This window comes from Oryctolagus cuniculus, chromosome 10, assembly GCF_051225735.1.
Source record: "Oryctolagus cuniculus isolate XC-2025 breed Fujian yellow rabbit chromosome 10, ASM5122573v1, whole genome shotgun sequence".
Lineage (NCBI taxonomy): Eukaryota > Metazoa > Chordata > Mammalia > Lagomorpha > Leporidae > Oryctolagus > Oryctolagus cuniculus.
The window spans coordinates 91,807,473-91,825,852 of NC_142876.1; the positions used below are offsets into that span (position 1 = coordinate 91,807,473).

At 43.2% G+C, this 18,380-nt stretch overlaps 1 protein-coding gene across 38 annotated transcripts in view; it reads right to left on the minus strand.

The window, feature by feature from the left end:
* LOC149124337 (uncharacterized) overlaps nucleotides 1–18,380 on the minus strand; it is a 605,541-nt gene that overhangs the window by 279,032 nt on the left and 308,129 nt on the right. For 7 of the 38 annotated variants that reach the window (XR_016214266.1, XR_016214264.1, XR_016214268.1 and 4 more), the window contains exon 2: nucleotides 1,929–2,088. The exons of the other annotated variants lie outside the window; for them this stretch is intronic. The gene's annotated coding sequence lies outside the window, so the exon portion shown is untranslated. The remainder of the gene's footprint in view (nucleotides 1–1,928; nucleotides 2,089–18,380) is intronic. 38 annotated transcript variants of the gene reach the window in all.

Consider the following 18,380-nt stretch of genomic DNA (forward strand, 5'->3'; position numbering starts at 1 on the left):
CAACACCTTGAGTAGCACCTAAGGCGTAGATGTGCCACAAGTTTCTGAACAAATTACAAACCGGCAACTCTGGATATCTCACTCAGCAAATCTAGCAAATCTAATGTGATTCCAGATTTGCCTTTGTACCTAGGTAACAACAGTTGGGATGAGTCCCCAGGCCCTGTGCAAAACCAGCTCCCAGGAGCATGTTATTTAAGTTGCATTTTCTCTGTACTCTGTAACTATGAGAGAACCATAATCCAGGAAGCAGGAGCCGTGTCTGCAGGACTGGTGTCATCAGGAGCTTTGGGAGAGGCCTGTTGCAAAACTGTTGGTTTACTGAGCTACTCACATGTAGAACATCCACCCTCTATGGTGCCCTCTTGTCCTACAGCTCTGACTTTGACCCCTTCGCTGGCAGCAGCTGTCCAGCTTCCGGCTGTAGTATGTGGTACTTTTGCTCCATTTGTGGAAGCCTGAGTTTAAATCAGGCCCACTGTGACACTAAAGTCCTGGGGGCTGGGCCGAGCTGTCCCCAAACATCTGTTCCTCTCCTGTCTTTGGTGTTCTTGCTGCTTTTTAAAACGGTATCATCATTTACTCAGTACTTACTAGGTGCCAAGCATTCAATTTTCACAATAACATCATGATGAAGATATTTGTCCCTATGTACAGAACAAAAAAATTTAGGCTTAAAATTTTTCCCCATCTGACCCAACTTCACATGGCTAATAAGTAGCAGGGCTCAGATTCTTATCTCGGGTCTGACCTGATTCTCAAGTACCCCTACAGCTTTATCAGGTATTCTCAAAAACAGCAGAAAAAAATGAGCAAAAATCACCTGGGCACAGATAAAGCCATACTAGCACTAATTCTTTTAGAGGATTCTTGGGCACATTCCCTCACCTCCACCTGGAGTTGGTAGACAGAGGAAGTCTGTATTTTAAGTTTTTTGCACTGAAGACATTTTCTGTCTATAAATTGGAAAGAATCAAGTAAAAGACACATAATTAAGAAATTAAATCAAGGTGCCAGTGCCGGTGCTGTGGCTCAGCAGGTAAAGCCGCTGCCTGCAGTGCTGGCATCCCATATGGGTGCTGGTTCCAGTGCCGGCTGCTCTACTTCCAATCCAGCTCCCTGTTGTGGCCTGGGAAAGCAGTAGAGGATGACCCAAATCCTTGGGTCCCTGCACCCGTGTGGGAGAAGCAGAAGAAGCTCCTGGCTCCTGGCTTCAGATTGGTGCAGCTCCTGCCATTGTGGCCATCTGGGGAGGGAACCAGCGGATGGAAAACCTCTCTCTCTCTCCACCTCTGCCTCTCTGTAATTTTCCCTTTCAAAAAATTAATTAATCTTTTAAAAAAAAGAAATTAAATCAAAAGGTGGAACAAGCATTTGGCCTAGCAATTAAGGGGCCAGTCGGGATGCTCACATCCCATATTTGAGTACCTGGTTTCAAGCCCTTGCTCTAGCACTGATTCTGGCTTTATGCTACCGTGCCCTCCACGGAGCAGTGGTGCTGGCTCAGGTAGTTGGGCCCCCTTTCAATCACCTGGGAGACCTGGATTGAGTTTCCAGCTCCTGACTTCAGCCTAGCCCAGCCCTGTCAGCTGCTGTGGATCTTTGGGGAACAAACAAGCAGAGGGGAGTTAGTTCCCACCCCTCCACACACACAAGATGGTCCAAGATTTGTTTCTAAAACAAAAACATGAAGTCTTAAAACAAATATTAGATCATCATAAAAAGGCAATTTTCAGTGTAGTCAGGCATTAAATCCCACACCTGCAGGGTCTCATTCAAGGGTTTTAAAAGTGTTTTACACAGAGATGATAGTTATCCAACATTGTGAGTACACTAAATGCCACAACTTCTATATGTGTACACTTAAAATGGTTAACTTTATGTTCTGTGAATTTCACCTCAGAAAACTGAACTCAAATATTCTTTACCTTGGAGAACCAATTCTACTCTCAGCAAAGTCTCTCCCAAGCTGCAGCCCTCCTGGGGACCACGAGGCATTCTCCAAAACCCAAGGTCAATGGCAGCTCCTTGAGATGACAGTTGACCCTTGGCCACAGGAAATACAGCTGCAGAGTCAACCTGCTGGGGCTGGGGAGCAAGTACCAGAGTGAATGCACCAAGCCCGTAGGGCCTTCAGCAGCCTCACAAGGACCCGAGAGGGCACTCTCCACGGCTTAGTCTCTAACAGTGATATGCGTAACGTCAGCTAGCACCACGATCCCCACCAGAGCCAGCAGGGCCCAGGGGCCCCTCCCTTGACACACATACAAGGTGTCAGAGTTCCTGGTGGGTGTGGATTACAGCTAGCCCATCTTTTCCTCTTCCCCCTGCAACTCTCTCAGTTCACTAAAATGCTGCTCAGCAGACTCTAACACTCCCAGCTTTCTTCCTGCCCCCCTTCAGGCACCCACAAACATGATGTCTAGGCAAGAATTCCATCTTGCTTCTCACTTGCACTCGAAGTTACTCTGCCTGTGCACAACCTCTCACAAAACTGTTCGTCTCAAGCAACAAACAGTTTTGATGGTTGGTTGCCTACACAGTCCTAACCCCAGGGCACTGAGTCCCATCTGAGCGCTGCTCAGCCAGCTAAAAATTCCCCATTACATAAATGTGTTCTCATCACACGCGGCACTGCATGTGCAAATCACGGTCAGTGGCCCTTATGTGTGGCGATCAGGAGTGAGGGTGAAACATGCGTTGTCATCTGCTACCCCAGTGCACAAGAGCATGCACTTAAACCACGTTCCACCAGAATGCAGAATGCAATTTCTGGCTATGCGACAGTGTTGCTGCATGCAAGGGTAATCAGCTGTGGCAGGATCAAGGCCACTCTGCTGGCCTCGTCAGCACTCTCCCAGACTGTTTATACTTCACGAAGATCAAACGCAATTGGAGAATGAAGGTGAATACCACGAATGGCCCTATACTTTAATTTCTTTCCTGAAGGTCAGGGCTTTATAATGAGACTCACAGAAGAGCAATACAGCAGGCTAGAAACACACATTAAAAGAACCTCTCCTATATCAAAAGGAAAAAGTAGGTCATCGACAATTTTAATGGGATCATTTCAGTCCACTGGCCCCTGGTGCTAAAACCATATTGGAAATGGGAAAGTGAATGAGATCTTTTATATTCACTAATCATGTCCCAACTGCAGTAAGACTGAACTTGGTCTAAAATTACACACTTCTACAGAAAGCATGAGAGGCCTGCGTATGGAGTGTGTCTTAGGACATGAGACAAACATTATATGCAGGTAGTTGGTTTGGCCAGTGGACTCCCAGAGGAGGAGGGGAACTGGGGTAGAGAGAGAGAGAGACAAGGGAGGGAAGCCAACGTAGTGATACGCCATCACAGTGGGCACTGTGGTGCTCTGTCCTTACAATCTTCTGAGAGTTGTACAAGGTGTGTCTTGGAAATATCCACCTGGAGGATAAGAACAGGAAACATTTATCCCTGGGACTCTCAGGCCTCCTTGGTAGGGTTGCCCTAAGGAGTGCTAACTTTAGGATTCCAGGCTGCACCTATGAACCTGCCAAGTGGCCCCAACAGTCACCTAGGCTACCACACACAGAAACCCAAGAAAAAGGCAAGAGCTTCGTGACACATGCCAGAGATGCTGTCATGTTGTGGTTATGCAGAGCTGCTTGAAATCCAGGTGAACTGGCTGCTACAGCCACTGCAGGGTAAGCAGACAAGAGAATTTGCAGTCTCATTCAGTATGGCAGTCTGAGGCCCAAAGCCTCATTCACCAGTTCTGAAGGAACCAAGTTGGAAGACACGCAACGTTTCCCATGCGAACCAAGAGTCTTCTAATCCCGCCCTCTGCAGAAAGACTGCTCGGCATTGAGCATTTGCTCAATTCTCTGAGCTTCTTAACTATGGAATTCATTTTCACAAAGTGACAGGCATTTCTGTGCCTCTTTACATTAGCAAAAAAGGAGATTCTCAACTTCTAATACCCAGACCTGGCACCTGTCTCAAAATGTGAAACCGAGGTTCAGGCAAGGATTTAGGGCAGAGACAGCACATCCTCACAACTGCCAGCGTGGGAATTGTGATCCTTTCCTCTTCTGCAGAATAGCCTGCTATCTACCTTCCTTCCCACATTTCTATCTCCCTATCATTCACACAAATAGTAAAAAAAATCCTAAGTTGCTTTTCTATCTGGTCTTTTTGTAAAATACAACTGTAGAAGAACCTGCAAGTCAAACAACGCTGTCCCAGGCTACATCATAATCACCTTGGCTGAAGAGAAGACTTACTCAGAAGGTTTGCATTTCCTTACTCAACCCACACTTTGTGGGACAAGGAGAATCACAAAATCTACTTATGAAGTAAAGGTGGTTATTCTGCAGTGAGAAGAAAGGAAGATGATTCTCTGGTGATGTTGCTTAGGACAGGAAATTCTATAGTGATTGCAAGTGTATGGCAGACAACATCAGATCTACACTTCTAAGTCTTCTTCAATTTCTTGAGTAATCAAGTAAACTAATTTCCTCCTTGCAACGTAAACCTGATCTTCCAGTGTTTGGTTCTCAGCAGTTGAGAAGTTCTACCTTCAGTACCCATTCTCCAGCCATTGCTTTTCCATCTGGGGATTTAAATTGTTTCATGAGATGTATGGGCCCCCAATTTGGGTGAGGGTTTTGATTTAAATGTGCTGTCAGTTTTGATTTTTCACATTTTCTGCTCATGCTAGGAGAGAGAACTCACTAAACTACCAATAAGTTTTCAATCCAAAGAGGTCAAAATACACTCAATGTCACGTGAGTAACCAGAGGCATCTTCTGACCAAATTCAGCTAACTGAAGGATCAGAGCTGCCCGTGAACTTGATGAAGTGGGAGGGCTCTCCTCTCCAGAGTTCAGCATCAGGATTCCACTCTCATTAACTTCTCACCTCTTGGAGAATAGAATTGTAAATGGTCTGCAATAGCTGCTAATTAGGTGTCCTCCTCGTACTGATTGCTACACCACAAGGAAAGCAAGAAAGAATTCAAAGAGAATATGTGCAATTCTCCTTTGAGAAAATGTCTCATAAAGCAGTTTGGGGTTCCAACAGCACCTTGAATACAAGAAGCATTTGATAGATTAATATATGCAGAGTGAGGCCCGTGATGTGGCTCACTTGGCTGATCCTTCGCCTGCAGCGCCGGCACCCCGGGTTCTAGTCCCTGTTGGGGCGCTGGATTCTGTCCCGGTTGCTCCTCTTCCAGTCCAGCTCTCTGCTGTGGCCCGGGAGGGCAGCAGAGGATGGCCCAAGTGCTTGGGCCCTGCACCCGCATGGGAGACTGGGAGGAAGTACCTGGCTCCTGGCTTCAGATCAGCGCAGCGCGGCCATGGCGGACATTAGGGGAGTGAATCAACAGATGGAAGACTTTTCTCTGTCTCTCACTGTCTGTAACTCTCTGTCTCTCTCTCTCACTGTCTAACTCTGCCTGGCCTCTATATATATATATGTATATGCAGAATGAAAAGCATCAAAGTAGCATTCACCCTGGTGTCTGCATTTGCTCACTCCGTGCCTTGTTTTCTCTTTCTGTGACAAAGATATGGCCTTGTATTTCGTACCCAAAGACACAAACTCTTCACAGGACAGTGAACAGTGGACAGGACTACAGTCTGCAGAAACAACCCAACTGGAAACCGCTCTTAACAAGGATCTTCCCAAACAAGCAGCCTGACCAATCGTTTTCTTCATTACTGTCATATACCGGGACCAGCAAGATCACAGCAGCCAGGACAGGCTGGGCTACACTGCAATAATAACAAACCTCACAAGTGTGTGTTGCTCACTCAGACCACTGGCCTTGTCGGTAACTCAGGGTCCAAACAGACAGAGGATCCACTTGCACTGTGCTTCCATGCTCTATGTGGTTGCAAAGGGAGCACTTCAGTTTCTTGCACTGGTAACTAAAGGTTCCTGCCTAAAACATACAACTGTCTCTTCATCTGTGATTTTAGTAAGGCAGGTCACAGACCACCTCTATCTGCAGGTAGTGGGAAACTGTAGCCATCTGTGCACTCTGAAGGAGATAACGAAACAGTACTTTGGGGCAGTACTCCTGAGTGACAGACCCCCCCTGCAGGGAGATTACTACTGTGGCTTTGTCTCTAACTCTGCATGGTATTTAAAGCCCTGTTAATAATCACTGGAAAGAGCTTTCCATAAAATAAAGCCAATGTATTACAGTTAAATGTGATTTAAGGTATGGCCCAACAATCTTGTCTTAAGATGGTGAGGAAGTTTGTAAACCACCATCCTATTTACAGTTCCCATGAGTTAAAAATGAGGCCCCTTGTCCATGCACACAGAGGCGCAGGACTCTCAGCAGGCCAAAGCCCCACTGCCTTTGTGGTCAGCACAGTGATGCTGTCAGCACAAAGTTGTATTGATATTGCAAAGTCTGAGGATCAAGCCCAATGAGGCTGTGGTTAAGGGATGTGCCCCAGAGGAGAGCTGGAGATTGGGTCAGTGGAAAAGCCCCTTTCAGGGGCCTCTGAGGAGAGAAGGTGCAAGGGAAAGGACAGGTGCAAATACGGTGTGTGACAAGGTTATGCCCCACCTGCGAAGGAACACATCTCCTACTGCCAAGTTGAAAGGTGTGGCCACTTCAGACCTTCCACGGTTGTCATGAAATCTCAGAAAGGGCTGCCAAAGTCATGAGCACAGAAGCCAGCATCCTGACTCCCAGGGCAAATGAGCCACACATCCACGGCTGAAGGAGCAGCCAATGACATCAGCAGAATGACATTGTGCAGGGAATCGCAGGATATGTGTGCGTGATATGTATCTCTAAGCATGGCAAATACAGATTGCTAATATATGTGAGTATTCATATATGTGCACACATTCATATGATCATGCTCATACACACATAAGTTTACGTGAACATGAAGCTCAACACACTGGGCCAGTATTTCTGTTCTTCTGCAGGAGAGTGAGATCCAAGTACAACACACAGACCAAGTCTGGCTGGCTGACCTGTGAGCTGAGAATAGGTTTGATGGCTTTAAATTCTATTAAAAAAAATAGCAACACTGGTCTTGCGACTTGTCATTTAAGCATGTATATAGTATCCTCAATGTTGTCTCCTGACTTGCCAAACCTAATTCTCCCACCCAGATCATTTCAAAAACCTTTGCCCTCCTCTGCCCTGGAGCGTTAGGAAAGGAGGCCACTTTCCCTCGTGGAAGCACATGGATTCAGGAAACTCGCCAAGGAACCTATGGGTGTGTTGTTATGACACTTTCTTACGCTGGCCATGGAAATTTTGTCCAGGTTGACTGTGATTGTAACAGAAAAAACTGGACAAATGCAGAAGATACAGAAAAGTAGTATAATGGGCAACACACCAACCCGGATTTTACAACTAGCATGTATGAGAGTACTTCAGAAAGTTAGGAAAATGCAATTAAAATTTTGGCACAAAAATATTTTGAAATTTATGCATTCAAGGATTTCTCAAGAAGTTCATGGAAAATGTGTATTACCAAAAAAAAAGTGATGCATGAATTTCAATATATTTGTGCACCATAATAAACTTTTCAATTCCATTCTCCACAGACTTTTTTAAAGAACTCCAGTGTGTTCACTTTTTTTTTCTCTTTTTTAAAGATTTACGTATTTATTTGAAAGGCAGAGTTATAGGTAGACAGAGACCTTCCATCCTCTGGTTCATTCCCCACATGGCCTCAATGGCTGGAGCTTATCAGATCCAAAGCCAGGAGCCAGGAGTTTGTTCTAGGTCTTCTGTGTGGGTATAGGGAACCAAACACTTAAGTCATGTTCCACTTCTTTCTGAGGCCACAGCGGAGAGCTGGATCAGCAGTGGAGCAGCCAGGACTAAAACTGGCACCCGTATGGGATGCTGGTACCACAGATGGAGGCTTACCCTACTATGCCACAGTGCCAGGCCCCCTTTATTTTTAGCAACTTTGTACTGATCCTTGGCATGCTTATTTGTGGGATGGGGTAATAGTACTCAACCTTCTATGTGCTTTGTCTATTCAATAGAACCATAAAGCCAAGTCCCCTCTGCAGACTGAGTAGAGCTAGGTGAACCAAGCTGCTATTCCTACTGCGGATTGGCGGTATTGGTTCCTTACCTCTACACAGCTAGTAGAAATAACACCAACATCTATACCTGTGGTATTTTCAGCAAATACTTAACTAGGAGTTAGCACCTAAAATGAGGAAATACTAGTAACTAACATGCTTGGCATGGATTTTAAAAGATTCCTAAGACAATTTGCCATCTTAATGTTAGCAATTTCAGTCTCAATTAGGAGCCTACCCATATACAGTGATAAAGAATATGGACCCTCTTTGTCTTTATCCAAGAAAGAGAGACAGAGAAAGAGAAACAGTCAAGAACCCTATTTTGTCTATATTCTCTCTATTTCCACATTCAACTCGCCCTTCAGCCCTCGTTTAAGCATTTTCTCTATTCAATGTTTCCTTGGTGCCAGAAAAGCTAACTAAGGCTCCTGCTCTCAAGGTGCTTATATTTGTTGCAAAGTAAAGAATAAATAAATGGAATTACAGATGATTATGTATACTATGAAAAAGCTTGAGAAAACAATTGGGGGCAGTCCACTATGAAAATGTGTCATGACATGTCAAGGTGACCTGACAAGACAGGCAAGAGCCATACACGTCATCAGCTCAAAGAAAGGCAGAGCAAAGCACAAGGAAGAGGCTGGGGAAACAGAAAGGGGTCAGGTTATGCACAGCTGCAGCCCTGCCATACAACCTGGCTTGATTTTGACTGATTGCCAGAGAGGAGGTGAAATATTCCCAGTGGCACATCTGTGGCCTGACTCCTGATCTCAGAGGCTGGTCAAGGCAGAACAGTCAGCCAGAGGACCAGGAGGCAGAGGGCCTGCAGACCTACAACAAAGTGAGAATCAATCAGAGTAGTGGAATCAGTGACTGAACTTCAGGGTTAAGTGGGAGACAAGAGCAGGGGACCAGAATTGGGAGGTAAGAAGAGATGGTACAAGATCAGGATCCACAAATTTTGCCATTGACCTGCTGGGTACCCGAGCCTCCTTATTTTGATGCTGGTTCCATATGCCCAGACTGGGTCAGCTGACATTAAGATACACGGTAGCAATGATGAATCTACAAATATGTTGGAGCCCACGAGAGCACATGGGAGGCTAAGTCTCATGTATTCTCAGGTAGTACAAAATCTCATTTAAAATATGAGACATAAGACGCAAATAAAGGACACTACAAATGCTGAGCTGTGTGATACATTACATTTCTGCGGATGTTACAGGTGCTCAGAGGAGAAGGAGCCCCTTTGATAAGTAACATTCATAGCCAAAGAAGCTGGAACCTAAAATCGGTTGCAGAGGTAGCAACAAATATGAAACGGCAAGGAATAGGCAAGGTGAGAAATAAGGTGACAATCAAGACCACTCCAGATGAAGGCCTCTGTGGTGTCCTTCTCTGATAATTAGAGCAATAGGTCTTCTATAGCAGGCTTTTACGCTAATGGGAGACTCAATGCTCTCTACCTACCAGCTGGCTTAGATCAATATCATCGCCCCTCTCTGAGAAAAGAGGGACCCTTCAGAGAGAGAAGAGGGGAACTGGCTGTTGTGCAAACAGGGCCCTTTTCTTTGAAGCCACTTTCAAAGCGAAAGGCTGCATGATAATGAAAACTATCATCATCATTATTATTTACTTCAAATATCTATCGGGCTCTCTCATAACAAAAGCTCTATTCTCTATAATCTCACTGTTGTTTGGTATCATGAAGACATTGAAATTCATTTACACCTCCAGCTCTAGATACAAGAAGTGCCACCTGCTGCTCTCCCTCTGTGGCTGCCTTTATCCTATTACGCTATTTATAGGGCTCCTCAGCGAAGGTGGCAGGAATAGTGATGCCAAAGTTGCCTGCTTGCCTCCATCTGACAGCTGGCATGTTGTCTGACAACACAAAGGCAAAGAAGAAAGGTTGCATATCAAAATATTTTGAAGCATCCGCTGTCAAGCACACAGACACACAACATGGATAATTGCTTAAGGTTTCACGGCATTGTCCAATATAAAGTCTGTCTAACCCAGGGGTGGTTTATGAATTTCAGAAAAATATTTCTGGCTACAACATGTGTATGTTTTTTTATTGCACATACACACATACACATGTACACATACAACTAACTATACATCAAAGTAATTATTATTTTTGCCAAATACATTAATCCTCAGTAAGAACTGTTCTACCGCTGATGAATGAAAGCAGTTGACCTGGTTAAATTTCTACCAAATAAATCATTTTCCCACTGATTTTGATAAAGACAGAAACAGCATTACCCAAACCAACATGGAAGACTCAGGCTGGCTAAGATGGCACCCATCCCAACTAATTCTGAGCGGTATCTAGGCATAAGAAGCACGCAGTTCAACTCAATGAATAGAAGCTTTTCCCAACTGAGAATATGCTCTCCATCTGCCAGGCCCTGGCTTTTAAGTTTCTCTGTGCATAAACTTCCCTTTTGTCTGAGTATTTGTATTGTTGAAACATCACACTCCACAGAGTACCACCTGCTAGTTACCCTGGGGTAGACATTCCTTGAGGTGAAGATCTTTTACTAAGATGAATTCACTCTCTCTCTCTCATCATTTCTTATGAGTTCTCGGATGGAAACAGCAAGACGGGACAAGAGTCAGTAACTGACAGTTCCCAGTGCCTCCCAGCCCCTCTGTTCTGCAGAACCTCTCTTCCACTGCCTGCTCCCAGATGCCTGGGCGACTCCCAGCCAAGAACAGTCGTCAGGGGTTGCTCCTGATCTTTGCTCTGTGCACCAGGGCTCCAGAGGATGCGCTGCAACAATCAAGTTCTCTCTCCCAAAAAAGACACACAGAGATGCCAGACGGTGCTGAGAACTTTAGGGGCAGGATGAAGGGCATTACGTGCCAAAGTCCTGAGGGGCCTGAGGATTCAATGCAAAGTGGCTAGAGTGAGATCAGACTGCAGAAGATTCAGAGAGAGCAGAGATAGAGGATAGTAACTCGGGTGAGGCTTCTGTAACAAACTGTAATGGTCTGCGTGGTCTAGACAGCTGACATTTATTTCTCACAGTTCTGGAGGCTGTCAAGTCTGAGCTCAGGCTGCCAGCACGGTTGGGCTCTGGTGAGGGCTCTGTGTCGGGCTTCAAAGAGCAGATTTCTCTTCCTGTCTTCAAGTAAAAGAAAGAACTCTCGAGGGAGGAGGCAAGATGGCGGAATAGGAAGGGAGCACACTGATAGTCCAGGGAGAGACAGTTTAATAAAAGTGGAGATACTGCAGATTCAAGGAAGAGTAGGGGAGGAAACAGCAGAAGAAACTCTTCCAGAACACGTGATTCACAGTGAACCTGCGTGGAGAGCGTGGGAGCCCACAGTTTGGGACACCAGCGGCAGACTCAACACACCAGCGCTGGAACGCGAGGTGAGCCGAAACTCAATAGCCCGAGACACCGGCAGGCAAGCGGAGAGAGGAGACTAGAGGGAACGACCCCCGGGGGGGAAAAGTTCACCAGACTAACTGGAAGAGAGAGAGAGAGAGAAAAAAAAGGTGACTGGTACAGACACGGGTTTCTCTCTCTCCGCTCACCTCTCAAGGGTGAGCAAGACAAAGAGCAGGCGCCATCTTGGACATACGTCATAAGCAGAGCGACCTCAGGTCTGCACCGGCCCTGAGCATAGCAGAAAAACCTGACTCTGGGTGGGGTGAATTAACAGGAGATTAGGACCTAGTAAATTTGTGGTGCTACTGAACTGAGACTGAAAAAAGAGACGGTGGGGGAGAGAACTCATGGAATTCACGTGAGCACTCTCCAGAGACGCTACAATTCCGTAACTTTGGCAACCCAGTGGGAGACTGAAGGAGAATCTGAGCCCACCCTGAGGGCAGAACAGATTCCCTGTGTGGTCTTTGGGAAAGAGCTTCTGATCTCTGGATCCTGTGGGTATATCATTTGCCTGCTAACTACCTCCAACTTCGTTCAGCTGTGCAGAATTACTTGCCTTTTGAATCAAAAAAAGAGAGAGAGAGATCTACCACGCCTAACCTGGGAGTGTCACTTTTGGCACACCAAACAGACTCTCAGGCCACACCCATCTCAAGCCTCTAAGGCTCCATCAAAAACAGACAGTCCACTTAATCTAGAGTCATAGTATAACAAGAAAAAGCACCACAGTGAAGAAACCAAATATCTCCAATATGACAAATAACAAACGCAAAAACTAAGGTAATAAAAACAAGGAAGTCACCATGACGCCCCAAAATGAAAAAGAACCCCAATTCAAGATTATGAAGATGATGACATAGAAGAAATGCAAGAAGCAGATCTCAAAAAATTGATAAGAACATTAAGAAGTTCTCAAAAACAAATTCTTGAACTACAGAAATCCTTAATGGACAAGATAGAAAATCTCTCTCGTGAAAATGAAATATTAAGGAGGGATCAAAATGAAACAAAACAACTAGTACAACAGGAAACTGTGATAGTGACGAGAAATCATAATGAAGTGAAGAATTCAATAGATCAAATGAAAAACACAATAGAGAGCCTTACAAACAGAATGGGTGAAGCAGAAGAGAGAATATCGGACTTAGAAGACAGAGAACAGGAAAGGATACAGTCAGACCAAAGAAAAGAAGAGGAAATTAGAAATCTAAAACATATTGTCAGGAACCTGCAGGATACTATTAAAAAAAACATTCGGGTTCTAGGAGTTCCTGAAGGCATGGAGAGAGAGAGAAAGGATTAGAAGGCCTTTTTAGTGAGATATTAGCAGAAAATTTCCCAGGTTTGGAGAAGGACAGAGAAATCCTAGTACAGGAAGCTCACAGAACCCCTAATAAACACGACCAAAAGAGATCCTCACCACGACACATTGTAATTAAACTCTCCACAGTGAAACATAAAGAAAAGATGCTAAAATGTGCAAGAGAGAAACGTCAGATTACTCTCAGAGGATCTCCAATCAGACTCACAGCTGACTTCTCATCAGAAACCCTACAAGCTAGGAGGGAATGGTGAGATATAGCCCAGATACTAAGAGAGAACAACTGCCAGCACAGAATACTATATCCTTCAAAGCTATCATTTGTGAATGAAGGTGAAATAAAGACTTTTCATAGCAAACAGAAATTGAAAGAATTTGTCGCCACTCGTCCAGCCCTGCAAAAGATGCTTAAAGATGTGTTACACACAGAAACACAGAAACACGGTCATCAATATGAAAAAAGGTAAAGGAAGGAAACCTCACAGCAAAAGATCACAGGGAATTCAAAGCATATATTAGAACTTATCTTTGGCAAATGGCAGGGCAAAGTTACCACTTATCATTAGTCACATTGAACGTGAATGGCCTGAACTGTCCAGTTAAAAGACACACATTGGCTGATTGGGTTAAGGAACAAAACCCATCTATTTGCTGCTTACAAGAAACACATCTTTCCAACAAAGATCCATACAGACTGAAAGTGAAAGGCTGGAAAAAGATATACCATGCCAACAGAAATGAAAAAAGAGCGGGCGTAGCCATCTTAATATCGGACAACATAAACTTTACCACAAATCTGTTAAGAGAGACAAAGAGGGACACTACATAATGATTAAGGGATCAATACAACAAGAAGATATAACAATTATCAATGTATATGCACCTAACTACAGGGCACCGGTTTATCTAAAAGATTTGTTAACAGATTTAAAGGGAGACTTAGACCCCAATACAGTAGTACTGGGGGACTTCAATACTCCACTCTCAGAAATAGACAGATCAACAGGACAGAAGATCAACAAGGATACAGTAGATTTAAACGACACTATAGCCCAAATGGATCTAACAGATATATACAGAACTTTCAATCCTACAGCTAAAGATTTTACATTCTTCTCAGCAGTACATAGAACCTTCTCTAGGATTGACCACATACTAGGCCATAAAGCAAGTCTCAGCAAATTCAAAAGAATTAGAATCATACCATGCAGTTTCTCAGACCATAAAGGAATGAAGTTGGAAATTAGCAACTCAGGAATCCCTAGAGCTTACGCAAACACATGGAGATTGAACAACATGTTCCTGAATGAACAATGGGTCATAGAAGAAATTAAAAGAGAAATCAAAAATTTTCTGGAAGTAAATGAGGATAACAGCACAACATACCAAAACTTATGGGACACAGCAAAAGCAGTGTTAAGAGGAAAGTTTATATCAATAGGTGCCTACATCAAGAAATTGGAAAGGCACCAAATAGATGAGCTTTCAATTCACCTCAAGGATCTAGAAAAACTACAGCAAACCAGACCCAAATCTAGTAGGAGAAGAGAAATAATTAAAATCAGAGAAGAAATCAACAGGATTGAATCCAAAAAAAAACATTACAAAAAATCAGCCAAACGTGGAGCTGGTTTTTTGAAAAAATAAACAAAATTGACACCCCATTGGCCCAACTAACTAAAAAAAGAGAAAAGACCCAAATCAATAAAATCAGAGATGAAAAAGGAAACGTAACAAGAGACACCACAGAAATAAAAAGAATCATCAGAAATTACTACAAGGATTTGTATGCCAGCAAACAGGGAAACCTATCAGAAATGGATACATTCCTGGACACATGCAACCTACCTAAATTGAACCAGGAAGACATCGAAAACCTAAACAGACCCATAACTGAGACAGAAATTCAAACAGTAATAAAGGCCCTCCCAACAAAGAAAAGCCCAGGACCAGATGGATTCACTGCTGAATTCTACCAGACATTTAAAGAAGAACTAACTCCAATTCTTCTCAAACTATTCAGAACAATCGAAGAAGAGGGAATCCTCCCAAATTCTTTCTATGAAGCCAGCATCACCTTAATTCCTAAGCCGGAAAAAGATGCAGCATTGAAAGAGAATTACAGACCAATATCCCTGATGAACATAGATGCAAAAATCCTCAATAAAATTCTGGCCAATAGAATGCAACAACACATCAGAAAGATCATCCACCCAGACCAAGTGGGATTTACCCCTGGTATGCAGGGATGGTTTAATGTGTGCAAGACAATCAATGCGATACACCACATTAACAGACTGCAGAAGAAAAACCATATGATTATCTCAATAGATGCCAAGAAAGCATTTGATAAAATACAACACCCGTTCATGATGAAAACTCTAAGCAAACTGGGTTTGCAAGGAACATTCCTCAATACAATCAAAGCAATCTATGAAAAACCCACAGCCAACATCCTATTGAATGGGGAAAAGTTGGAAGCATTTCCACTGAGATCTGGTACCAGGCAGGGATGCCCACTTTCACCACTGCTATTCAATATAGTTCTGGAGGTTCTAGCCAGAGCTATTAGGCAAGAAAAAGAAATTAAAGGGATACAAATTGGGAAGGAAGAACTCAAACTATCCCTCTTTGCAGAAGACATGATTCTTTATTTAGGGGACCCAAAGAACTCTACTAAGAGACTACTGGAACTCATAGAAGAGTTTGGCAAAGTAGCAGGGTATAAAATCAATGCACAAAAATCAACAGCCTTTGTATACACAGACAATGCCATGGCTGAGAAAGAACTTCTAAGATCAATCCCACTCACAATAGCTACAAAAACAATCAAATACCTTGGAATAAACTTAACCAAGGACGTTAAAGATCTCTACGATGAAAATTACAAAACCTTAAAGAAAGAAATAGAAGAGGATACCAAGAAATGGAAAAATCTTCCATGCTCATGGATTGGAAGAATCAATATCATCAAAATGTCCATTCTCCCAAAAGCAATTTATAGATTCAATGCAATTCCAATCAAGATACCGAAGACCTTCTTCTCAGATCTGGAAAAAATGGTGCTGAAATTTATATGGAGGCACAAGAGACCTCGAATAGCTAAAGCAATCTTGTACAACAAAAACAAAGCTGGAGGCATCACAATACCAGATTTCAGGACATACTACAGGGCAGTTGTAATTAAAACAGCATGGTACTGGTACAGAAACAGATGGATAGACCAATGGAACAGAATTGAAACACCAGAAATCAATCCAAACATCTACAGCCAACTCATATTTGATCAAGGGTCCAAAACCAATCCCTGGAGTAAGGACAGTCTATTCAATAAATGGTGCTGGGAAAATTGGATTTGCACGTGCAGAATCATGAAGCAAGACCCCTACCTTTCACTTCACACAAAAATCCACTCAACATGGATTAAAGACTTAAATCTACGACCTGACACCATCAAATTATTAGGGAGTATTGGAAATACCCTGCAAGAAATAGGTACCGGCAATGACTTCTTGGAAAACACCCCAGAAGCACAGGCAGTCAAAGCCAAAATTAACATTTGGGATTGCATCAAATTGAGAAGTTTCTGTACTGCAAAAGAAACAGTCAGGAAAGTGAAGAGACAACCAACAGAATGGGAAAAAATATTTGCAAACTATGCAACTGATAAAGGGTTGGTAACCAGAATCTACAAAGAAATCAAGAAACTCCACAACATCAAAACAAACAACCCACTTAAGAGATGGGCCAAGGACCTCAATAGACATTTTTCAAAAGAGAAAATCCAAATGGCCAACAGGCACATGAAAAAATATTCAAGATCACTAGCAATCAGGGAAATGCAAATCAAAACCACAATGAGGTTCCACCTCACCCCAGTTAGAATGGCTCACATTCAGAAATCTACCAACAATAGATGATGGAGAGGATGTGGGGAAAAAGGGACACTAACCCACTGTTGGTGGGAATGCAAACTGGTGAAGCCACTATGGAAGTCAGTCTGGAGATTCCTCAGAAACCTGAAGATAACCCTACCGTTCGACCCAGCCATCCCACTCCTTGGAATTTACCCAAAGGAAATGAAATTGGTAAACAAACAAGCTGTCTGCACATTAATGTTTATTGCAGCTCAATTCACAATAGCTAAGACCTGGAACCAACCTAAATGCCCATCAACAGTAGACTGGATAAAGAAATTATGGGACATGTACTCTTTAGAATACTATACTGCAGTAAGAAACAACAAAATCCAGTCATTTGCAACAAAATGGAGGAATCTGGAACACATCATGCTGAGTGAAATAAGCCAGTCCCAAAGGGACAAATACCATATGTTCTCCCTGATTGGCGACAACTAACTGAGCACCAAAGGGGAAACTTGTTGAAGTGAAATGGACACTGTGAGAAACAGTGACTTGATCAGCTCTTGTCCTGACGGTTGATGTACAATGTAATACTTTATCCATTTTAGTATTTTTTTGTTCTAGTACCATTGGTTGAACTCTGTAATTAACACACAATTATTCTTAGGTGTTTAAATTTTAACTGAAAAGTGATCCCTGTTAGGAATTTGGAAAACGTTATGTTGAGTGAAATAAGCCAATCCCAAAGGGACAAATACCACTTGTTCTCCTTGATAGGTGACAACTAACTGAGCACCAAAAAGGAAACCTGTTAAAGTGAAATGAACACTATGAGAAACGGTGACTTGATCAGCCCTCACCCTGACTGTTGATGAGCAGCTTAATATGTTATCCCTCTTAGTATTTTTTTTGTTTGTTCTACTTAATACTTTTGGTTGAATACTGTAATCAATACACAATTCCTCTTAAGTGCTGAAACTTAACTGAAAAGTGATCGCTGTTAAATATAAGAGTGGGAATAAGAGAGGGAAGAGATGTGCAATTCGGGACATGCTCAAGCTGACTTACCTCAAACAGTAGAGATAGAAACATACCAGGGGATTCCAATTCAATCCCATCAAGGTGGCATGTACCAATGCCATCTCACTAGTCCCAGTGATCAATTTCTGTTCACAATTGATCATAATGATAGGACTAAGAACCAAAGGGAGCGCATAAACAAGACTAGTGTCTGCAAATACTAGCTGATAGAATCAAAAAGGGAGAGAATGATCCAACATGGGAAGTGAGATACACAGCAGACCCATAGAATGGCAGATGTCCTAAACAGCACTCTGGCCTCATAATCAGCCCTTAAGGCATTCAGGCATGGAAAGCCAAGACACTCTGGGGGAAAAAAAAAACCTAAATGAAAGATCTCCACGAGTGAGATCCCAGTGGAAAGAATGGGTCATCAAAGGAGGAGGTACCTTTCTCTGAAGGGAGGAGAGAACTTCCACTTTGACCATGGCCTTGTCTAAAAATGATCAGAGTCAGTGAACTCAGGGGGCTTCCATAGCCTTGGCAGCTCATGACAAGAGCCTAGGGTGATTACTGATGCCATAAACAAGAGTGTCAATTTGTTAAGTCAACAACAGGAGTCACTGTGCACTTACTCCTCATGTAGGATCTTTGTCCTTAGTGTGCTGTACATTGAGATTTAATGCTATAACTAGTACT